Consider the following 11,008-nt stretch of genomic DNA (forward strand, 5'->3'; position numbering starts at 1 on the left):
GATCATCCATCATGATCGAGTTGGCTTCATCCCAGGGACGCAGGGATGGTTTAATACATGAAAATCCATTAATGGAATCCACTATATAAACAAACTCAAAGATAAGAACCACAGTTCATTAGATGCTGAGAAAGCATTTGACAAAATTCAACACCCCTTCATGATAAAAATCCTGGAAAGATCAGGAATTCAAGGTCCATACCTAAAAATAGTAAAAGCAATATACAACAAACCAGTTGCTAACATCAAACTAAATGGAGAGAAACTTGAAGCAATCCCACTAAAATCAGGGACTTGACAAGACTGCCTACTCTCTCCCTACATATTCAATATAGTACTCAAAATCCTAGCCAGAGCAATCAGACAGTGAAAGGAGTTCAAAAGGATACAAATTGGAAGAGAAGAAATCAAAATATCACTATTTGCAGATGATATGATAGTATACTAAGTGACCCCAAAAGTTCCACCAGGGAACTACTAAGCCTACTAAACAACTTCAGCAAAGTGTCCTGGTATAAAATTAACTCAAACAAATCAGTAGCCTTCCTCTACTCAAAGGATAAACAGGCTGAGAAAGAAATTAGGGAAATGACACTCTTCACAATAGTCCCAAATAATATAAAATATCTTGGTCTGGCTTTAACCAAGCAAGTGAAAGATCTGCATAACAAGAACTTCAAGCCTCTGAAGAAAGAAATTGAGGAAGATCTCAGAAGATGGAAAGATCTTCCATGCTCATGGATTGGCAGGACTAATATAGTAAAGATGGCCATTTTGCCAAAAGCAATCTACAGATTCAATGCAATCCCTGTCAAAATTCCTACTCAATTCTTTACAGAGATAGAAAAAGCAATTTGCAAATTCATTTGGATTGACAAAAAACCCAGGATAGCGAAAACTATACTCAACAATAAAAGAACTTTTGGGAGAATCACCATCCCTGACTTCAAGCAGTATTACAGAGCAATAGTCATAAAAAAAACTGTCTGATATTGGTACAGAGACTGGCAGATAGATCAGTGGAACAGAATTAAAGGCCCAGAAATGAACCCACACGCCTATGGTCACTTGACCTTTGACAAAGGAGCTAAAACCATCCAATGGAAGAAAGATAGCATTTTCAGCAAATGGTGCTGGTTCAAGTGGAGGTCAACATGCAGAGAATGAAAATCAATCCATTCTTATCACCATGTACAAAGCTTAAGTTCAAGTGGATCAAGGACCTCCACATCAAACCAGATACATTCAAACTAACGGAAAAAAAAAGTGGGGAAGAATCTCGAACACCTGAGCACTGGGGGAAATTTCTTGAACAAAACACCAATGGCTTATGCTCTAAGATCAAGAATCAACAAATGGGACCTCTTAAAGTGCAAAGCTTCTGTCATTAGGACAAAACAGCAACTGACAGATTGGGAAAAGATCTTTACCAATCCTACATCTCATAGAGGGTTAGACTCCAGAGAGCCAAATCACCCTATTAAAAATGGGGTACAGAGCTAAACAAAACATTCTCAGCTGAGAATTATCAAACGGGCAAAAAGTACCTAAAGAAATGTTCAACATTCTTAGTCATCAGGGAAATGCAAATCAAAACAACCCTGAGATTCCACTTCACACCAGTCAGAATGGCTAAGATCAAAAACTCAGGTGACAGCAGATGCTGGCAAGGATGTGGAGAAAGGGGAACACTCCTCCATTATTGGTGGGATTGAAAACTGTTTCAACCACTTTGGAAATCAGTCTGTAGGTTCCTCAGAAAATTGGACATTGCACTAACTGAGGACCAAGCTATACCTCTCTTGGGCATATACCCAAATGATGCTCCAACATGCAACAAAGACACGTACTCCAACATGTTCATAGCAGCCTTATTTATAATACCCAGAAGGTGGAAAGAACCCCGATGCCCTTCAACAGAGGAATGGATTAAAAAAATGTGGTACCTTTACACAATGGAGTACTACTCAGCTATCAAAAACAATGACTTCATGAAATTCATAGGCAAATGGAATGAACTTGAAAATATCATCCTTACTGAGGTAACCCAATCACAGAAAAACACACATGGTATGCACTCACTGATAAGTGGTATTAGCCCAAAAGCTGGGAGTACCAAAGATGCAATCCACAGACCACAGGAAGCTCAAGAAAGATGAACAAAATGTAGATACTCTCACTCCTTCTTAAGAGGGGAAAATATCTATAGGAGGGGATATGGAAGCAAAGTTTAGAGCAGCAACTGAAGGAATAGCCATTCAGAGCCTGCCCCACATGTGGCCCATATATATACAGCCACCAAAACTAGATAAGATTCATGAAGGTAAAAAATGCATTCTGAAAGGGACCAGATATAACTCTGTCCTGAAAGGCACGTCCAGAGCATGTCCAATACTGAGGTCAATGCTAGCAGCAAACCACTGAACTGAGAACAGGACCCCCTTTGGGAGAATTAGATGAAGGATTGAAAGAGTTGAAGGAGCTTGCAACCCCATAAGAACAACAATGCCAACCAACCAGAGCCTCCAGGGACTAAACCACTACCGAAAGACTATACATGCACTGACCCAGGGCTCCAACTGCATATGTAGCAGAGAATAGCCTTGTTGGGGCACCAGTGGAAGGGGAAGCCCTTGGTCCTGCCAAGGTTGGAAGCCTAGTACAGGAGAATATGGGGGCGACAGTAAGGGGCTTGGATGTGGGGAATACCCATATGGGGGAGGGAGAAAGGATGGGGGCTCATGGATAGGAACCTGGGAAAGGGAATAACATTTGAAATGTAAGTAAAGAAATATATTTAGTAAAAATAAATAAATAAATAAATAAATAAATAAATAAATAAATAAGAATATAACAGAGCAGACGTTGTAACTGAGTGGGCATTGCTTTCTGTCTCTGGCACTATTTATTCCCCACCAAAACAAACAAAACAAAACACAACAAAAACAAACAGGTAAGCAAAGAAACAACAACAACATTATCGCCACTTCCACGGCATTCAGATATGGTCATATCTAATCTCATAGTACTAGTTACTTACCACTTCTACAGAGTCCACACTGGATGCATTAATTCTGGAGATCCAGGACTGTTCTAGGCTTTTCTCCTTGGCTTGCTTAAGGCCATATTCATGTTCTCTACATTATCTTCCTTGAAGTGTATGTGTTGTCTTTTGGTAAAAAGGAAAAAAAAGTCATATTGGACCAGGGCTCATTCTAATGTTCCCATTTTATTGAGAATCTTTGTGAAGATCTTATCTTCAAGTATGACCACACTTGAGGCTCAGTCCTTAGGATTGTAACATGAGTTCAAGGGAATATAATTCATGCTAAAGAACCTTTTTACTACTCAGCCTAACTCATCTCTAATTTTCTTATTTTTCCTTATTGTTTTTACTATACTTTTATCTGTTTTTAAAAAACAGTATTTTATTTATTCTTTTATTCTTCTCTAAGATAGTACTACTGTTTCCCCCAAATGTAGAACAGATAGACGTGAGTGATAGTTATTTATTGAAGAATTTCATCTCTCCACTCAGGAAATATGACAAAGCTGATCTTGTCCTAGGAACGAGCTTAATATAACTTAGCCACTGTCATGACAGTCTTTTTGAAATTGTGAAAATGAGTTCCTATTAAAGTATCTTTTAAATGCATTTTAACATTTCAATTTATCATTAATATCCTCACAAAGTGGCATCCTATGTTTTCCTCATAATCTTCCAAGGTTCAGTGCAGCCACATATACACTTCCTGGGTCATTCATAGGGAAGAAATCACTTAGGACCAAACACACCACTCTGGGTCATCTGTCCTCAACTGTAGAAGATCTCTATGCTCATTTGAATTATTTGTCAAATGGGCTACATCATAAAATCTCTCTTTCTCAAGTCCATCTCTCTGATTATGGTGGCATATTTCTAAGTCTCTTCCAAAATTATAGCAACATCTTTCCTTTTAATTATTGAGTCTACATGCTAATTTACTAAGTTTAATTATTTAATTACTTAGCCTACATACAGATGAAAAGGATTTCATATAATCCAGTGAACTTTCTAGAAAATAACATGTACTTATATTAAAAAATCATCCTCTACAAAGCCCTAACCCATATTCATTGCTAAAATAGATTATGTCTTGAAAAATCCCACTTCCCTCAATTCAGTCCTGCCTGTAGACAAAAGGGATAGGAGGGAAGTATTTTACTAATTCAAAAGGGAAGAAAAACTGTTAATAAGCCACAAGGAATAATGTAGTATTACTAGCAGCATATAATTTTAGTAAACCTTAAATAATTGTTTTGTGGCCAGTAATTGACTGATTTTCATAGAGATAACTTTTACTGTACTTATATTTAGCTCCATGTGTCTTCTTTTATGCAGATGCACAGACAATATGAACTTGAAATTAAAGTGTCTTTGTTTGAGGCTATAACATCCATGGGCAGGATTAGGGCAACAAACTTAATCACCTTTCTGCCTTTTTTCTTAAATAGTATCATATCATTTAGGAACGTTTTTTAAAAAGTAAGACACAAATTATATGAATCATTCATATATGAGTATACTAATTATTAAACTACAGTCACACCACATAAATACAAGATCATCACTTAAAAAGAAACCTTGAATCTCATTTTAAACAATGCAAAAACAAAGGAAAAGGAGCTTTAACTTCATTTCTCCTGAAAGAATAAGACTGAAGGTACGAACCAAGGCTAATTACTTTCGATTTTCCAGTCATTGTTTTCATCTTTATGGAAGCCTGAGTATAAAAAGAGAAATACTATTTTTGCCAGACTACTACATGTAATCGAGTGAGTGCTTTTAGGAGAGCCCGTTTGTCTCCTTTTAGGATTAGAAGTTTTTTCCAGCCACAGCTGCTTTGGGAAGGCCTGGACTGCTATAATCGGGGAGCAGCAGATGACCAAGTGTCTGCCAGGAACACTGGGATCAAAGCTGCAGAGGCTTCTGGTTTCAACCTCTTTATATTTGTGCTCTTTCTTTGGGCCATGGTTTTAGAATGAGTGACATTAATGCAGCAAAATAAATCCATTCGGCATGACACTAAATATTTCCATTTGTTGTGTAATCATATAAAATGATAATTACACACCTGTACTCCTTGTTGCTGATGAATCTGGAGCCAGGCTCCTAGGGACATCCAGATGTGCTATAGAGAGGAAAGACAGAACAACGTTGATTTTAAAATAGACAGACAGAAAAACAAAACAGGTTTATGGGTAGTGATCTGTAATTTCCTTGTTTTTTATACACTTCATTTTCATTTTGGGAAGATACATTTCTCAATTTCTCCATAGTATATGACATATACATATACATATTCATACACACACATACATACATAATACATAAGCAAAAGACCAATAAGGCAAACAATGCCCAAACAAAACAATATGAGACAAAATGTCTACATAAATAGCATCAAGTCCATTTGGCCATCTACTGCTGGGAACAGGGTCTCCTCTGAAGTGTGACTCCATGGAGTGTTGTGATAACAGGTGTATGACCCTCATACCTGGCTTTCAGATATTCCCATATAATGAAAGAAAAAGAACAAGCAGACTAATGCATTATGGGTATCAGTTGAAAAGAAGTAGACTAAGGATATGTACTTGAAGCTAATCATTCTGTATTTTATTTGCCTCCAAACATTTTAAGAAGGAAATATGCTTCCCCAAATAGGAAAAATTGTGAAAACTTGCCAAATGGATGAGGTAGCCTAGACATTGTAGGAACTAGAGTTTTCTCATACATGAGTGGTTTGTCAGCATTAAAGACCTCTCAAGAGAATCATGGCTACCATGTGAAATTAAAAACTCAAATACAATCTAAATAGGTGTTTATCACAGACCTGCCTCCTTACTATTTTGAAATTGTTTCATACTTTCTGTCTTAACACAGTAAATTATTTTTAACTATGATAAAATTTAATACCATATTCACTGTGAAATTTATTAATATTATCTTGATAATTAATATCAATTTAACATCAATAAATCTTGCAGAGATTACTTCTTGCCGCGAATTTATTCATATAAAGTTGTAATATGAATTTTTAAAAAACAGATGATAAGGTGGAAGAGAGTGTATATGCTATGATATTTATAATGGCTAATAGCCGTTGGAGTGTCACCAGCATGTGCCTTCCATATGCTTACTTACAATTAACTTAACAGTAGAATGCTCTGGAACTGCATTAGCTATATATTAATGACAATTTCACCCTGACCTTCTGTCTCTGCAGCACTCTGAAGTGCTTTCTGAGTGATCAAAGACATAGTTATGCTCAATTTAATTTTAGTGCCAAGAAGGTTATTAATAGGAATTATGTTAAATTAGCACACGAAACTAATAATATTCTATGCATATTAGTACATGTTAATAAGAATAGTAAGTTCATAGACACTCTAATTTGTTATATGTTTAAAATTTTTGTTCTAAATATTCACAAATAAAGAGTATTAATAATGTTCTAAGGATGTGCCTCTGAAACACACTCTTTTACAATGTTGGTTTAAGGCTTTTTCATATTAAATGGATTATTTTTCTCTGGAGGCTCCTAAAACCCCCTTTGCCTATACAGTATATGGTAGTCGTCCATTGACACGCCCACCTTCCATTTAAGGCTGTGTCTCCAGGACCAGAATTTCTTTGTCTATGCACAGAATATTCTAGGGAAGCTGGTCTGTGATCTCTATTCATTGTTGTGTGGTAGAACAGGACAGAAGACAGTAGTAACAATGCATGGGGATCAGTACAGAGGTCAACTAGAATAAACAGGAAGACACAGTATGGAAAGAGCATGTATCTCTTTTCATGAGTGAAATCCTAGAGTTTTAATTGATGTTGTCATACAGTACAGGAGCTTGTAAAACGATGTGAATTCAAGAAAAGTCTTAGTTGTGTGGATTGTGCAAAGTTCAATGGAAAGGCACAGGAAGACTGAAAGGAACTAAACGAGAAATCAGAACACAGGAAGGTAAGACAATGAGGACTCTTTTTTTTTATGGACTGAAGATCACAGACAAGAAAGGAGGGTAGAGAATGAAGAGGGCGTGGTTGAGGAGAAGCAAGGGATAAATGAACAGTTATCTTCTGGAGCACTAGAATACCACCGGGCTACTTGTCAATTACACTTAAGTCAATCCTTACAGCAGCTCTGTGGACCAGGTCCTCTGTCACTAATTTTCCATGTGCAGGTGGCAAAGGCAAGGTTTCTTGATGCCTCATCAGTAACTCACCTGTGAAGTGAACCAATAACACAATGAGACTGCAAATCCAGAGTCACCTGTCCCAAAAGTGTGTACACCGTCTGCGCATGAGCACCGATCTAAGCCTTTTATGTGGCTTTTCAAAGGAAATGAATTCTTAGAACGCTATCAGAAAGGACTGAAAAACAACAATCTGATGAACATGTTTGCACCCTACCTACTTTCACTGAGCGGCTCGCTGTGCTCCCAGCCTCCACAGCACCCGAGGGACCCTCTGCAGTGCTGCTGTGCTGATTGATCCGCAGACTATGACAGTGGTCACAGGGGGACCACAGTGCTGGGGTAATTAATTACAGAACTCAGTGTGCCGATGAAATACTTACAGAAAAATAAATGTGTAGGAGAATTTGCATAGTGGAACCCCCAAACCACCAAGCACCAAAGTAGAACACTCCTTCACCATTGAGGCGTCCTAGTCCTGTGGACTGGAGGTCACAAATGCTATGTATGTTAGGGCACAAGATCTATCTACTTTTTCACCAAATCACCTAACATCCTTGCTATTTTTATGTTCACTAGGGTTTTGTTTTCCTCTGGCCGGTGAAATTGACCTTGCAAATATTCTTTTCAATCTGCTTTAGTAGGTATTCTAATTTACATTTGAAATATACCTAATTCGTCAGTAAAGGAAGTACCTGGGGCGAATCACTATTGCAGGTGACCTCGTGAGTACGACATGTGTTAAGTCATGTCTGAAATCTCCTGGTAAAGACAGTGAGATACACACAGTGGATGAAAGCCCTGGGGTGTGTGTGTGTGTGGTGTGTGTGGTGTGTGTGTGTGTGTGTGTGTGTGTGTGTTGACATCTCTTTTCATCTGCCTTTCCATTTCTACCATTACAAAGCAAGGCATAAATAAAAGTTAAGCACCGGAAACTAGTTAGCTAACTAACTAGTTAGTTAGATGTTGGCATCAGAAAACATAGATCAGTTTAATAGAGTCTCGATAGGCTACTTACAGCTATCATTTTTTTAGAAGAAATTTCGATGTGCTTTTGATTAAGACCTTATATTTTTTACGTGAAAGCTCAGAAGGACACGCAGCATTGGGCCTGCGTTTAGTGCAGCATCGATGTGACTGACAGAACGGGAATAATTTCTGCACATCCTAACCATCTTAACTGAAAGGAAAGTGACTTGTCCCCACATGTGTCCAATAACCTCTTCTTAATGCTAGAAGAATTTGGATATTTAGTTCTTTAAACACCTTATCTAAATGTTTTTTATTTATTATCAGGTGATGGTGACCCATGTGTGTTTGAATACAAGTGCATGTGTACCATAGCTAAGTGTGGAGGATGGAAGGCTTTTCTTGCTATGGATCTGGTAATCAAACTTACGATGCCATGCTTTCATTTATTTAAAAAGTATACATATTTTGTTTGTGTGTGCGTGTATGTTTGTGTTTAGGGCGTGTGTTTGTGCTGTATGTGTTGTATGTGTTTGTATGCCTGTGTGGATCATGCATGTGTGGAGCATTTAAAGGACAACATTCAAGACCGGACTCTATCCTTCTATGAGACTTCTAGCTATCAACTCCATGCTGTCGGGCTTGGTTGGCAAGAGCTTTTACCTGCTGAGCCATCTGGTTTCTCCTGTGTGAATACGCCTGAAAGTTCAGTCTTCTGAGTCAGTGTGAATGTAATTTGAAATATTACAGCAGTAAAAGAGAAAGGTGAGTGGAATTATTACCCAGAACAATTGATTTTTAAAAGCACATTTGTACATGGGAAATGGTGTCAATATCCACGTCTCTCCTGAAGTTTTGAAATTCCCAATAGATAACAACAAAAAGGGTAAAACAAAGGCAGCCTGGTGGTCTATGACTTCAGTTCTGCACTCAGGAAGCTAGCACAGGAGGATGACACTTTTGAGTGTGATCTATACAGCAAGTCTAGGCTAGATTCTGGGTTTGGAGTCCAGTTTCGGTTACCCTTCAAAACTTTTTTCACAAATAAGCAAAGAGTTATCTCCAAAAGGTAAGGTAAAGAACATAGGAAAGAGTTCAATAAGTAAATTATATTCCGCCTGTCTCTTCTTCATGAAATGTAAATATAAATACACTGAGACTTAAACTTGAAGAGATTAGATATATGACTGAATATGAATACATGTGTCATAAGCAGGACATAGCAGATGTATTACTAGTTTTTATTTATTTAATCCTGTTCCTTTGAGGAAGCCAGGGGATTTTATATCCTTTTTTTCTTGTCTCAAGTTTATTTGTAAAAACAGCATAGGACACTGGTCATCTGCACGTAGTGTGTAGGTGGGTGTGTCACAGCAGTCCATCTGACTTCACACTGGCAGGAGCCTTTTCTACGGGGCCTGCACAGGGGCCTGGGCACCCTTGGAAGCCTGGGCTGGAGTTTTGGCCTGGGCCTTAGCTGGAGCTTTGGCCTCTGCCTTGGTTTGAACCTTGGGCTTTGGTTGGCAGAGCCTACGATCCTTGGCCATGTAGCTTCGAATCTACTTCCCAAGCTTGGGGTGAACGATGAAAGCCAGACAGCTGAGTTTGCGGCTGGAGCCCTTTGGCATCTTGGGCTTGACGGCCTGAGGCTTCACGAGGGCCTTGATGGCCTCTGCTCGTGCACTTACTGCCTTGGCATCTTCTTCAGGCTTTTCTTGTTGTGTTTCTTGGCAAAGCGCATGTTCCTCAAAAACTTGGGGTTAACCCCCTTAAGAGATTTGTATCTTTGTGACCGGGGTTTCTTGATGCCATTTCTGTGCCATTTGCGGGACTGGTTGTGTGTGGTGTCGTTCTTGGACTTGGCCATGTCTGCACGGTAAGCTGCGGCTCCCGCCTTTATATCCTTTTTATAAGCTGAATTTACCTGTTGATATTATGTTGTCTTTACAAGGAACCTTTCCATGAAAAGCAAATTTGTATACAGAAATTAACTTTTAGGATAATAAATAATTATAGACTATTACTATCTTTTCTCCTAATATTTAAAATCTCTACATCTTACCTATGTTGCTGTACTTAAATACCTACCTTCTAGTATTCCCTTAATGAAACTCATCTGTTGTTAAATGGTACAGATTTCTGGTGATATAATATTGCAATTAAAGCCCATACTCAGAAAGGTGAAGCAAAATTAGGATCAACTAAAATTGGGAAACAGAAAACATTAGTATAATAATATCTGAGTTACCACCACATATGCAGGAATGTGAATAAGTTAAGTTAATCACAGTTTACGATCCCCATGAGAACCATGTGTTAGAAGAATACCCTGTTTAGTTCATAAAAGCTACTCTCAGTATCATTTTGCTTGGAATAGGTATGACAAATACGATTTGTAAAACAGAAAAACTGATGTAGTAATGTGACTAATTCTGTTGGTGTTAACTCACTCCAAGTCTATTCTAGAGTCAACCTGGAGTTTGATTACTCAAGCCAGTCTATGTAAGGAAAAACATGTATTGAGTTTGCCTAGAAATTAAGGGACAGATTGGTTGGATGAATAAATTACAGAAAACAAAATAAATGTAATATACAGATTCATTATGCTTATGTATTTGTCAGTTGTTTCATGTGTGTGTGTGTGTGTGTAAATGCATAGGAATGTGTATGTATGTGTGCACCAGTGTGTGTGCAACTATGTGTGTGGAGAATGGAAGCCAGAAATCAACATCAGGTGTTTTCCTTGATTGTTCCATTTCCACCCTGATTACTTGAGACAAGATCTCTCTCTGAACTGGGAACTCAC

The 11,008-nt window shown here is 38.1% G+C and overlaps 1 pseudogene; it reads right to left on the bottom strand.

The window, feature by feature from the left end:
* Positions 1-9,611: 9,611 nt before the first annotated feature.
* LOC134482508 (large ribosomal subunit protein eL29-like) lies at positions 9,612-10,090 on the bottom strand (annotated as a pseudogene).
* Between the last annotated feature and the right edge of the window lie 918 nt (positions 10,091-11,008).

Source organism: Rattus norvegicus, chromosome 16 (assembly GCF_036323735.1).
Source record: "Rattus norvegicus strain BN/NHsdMcwi chromosome 16, GRCr8, whole genome shotgun sequence".
Classification (NCBI taxonomy): domain Eukaryota; kingdom Metazoa; phylum Chordata; class Mammalia; order Rodentia; family Muridae; genus Rattus; species Rattus norvegicus.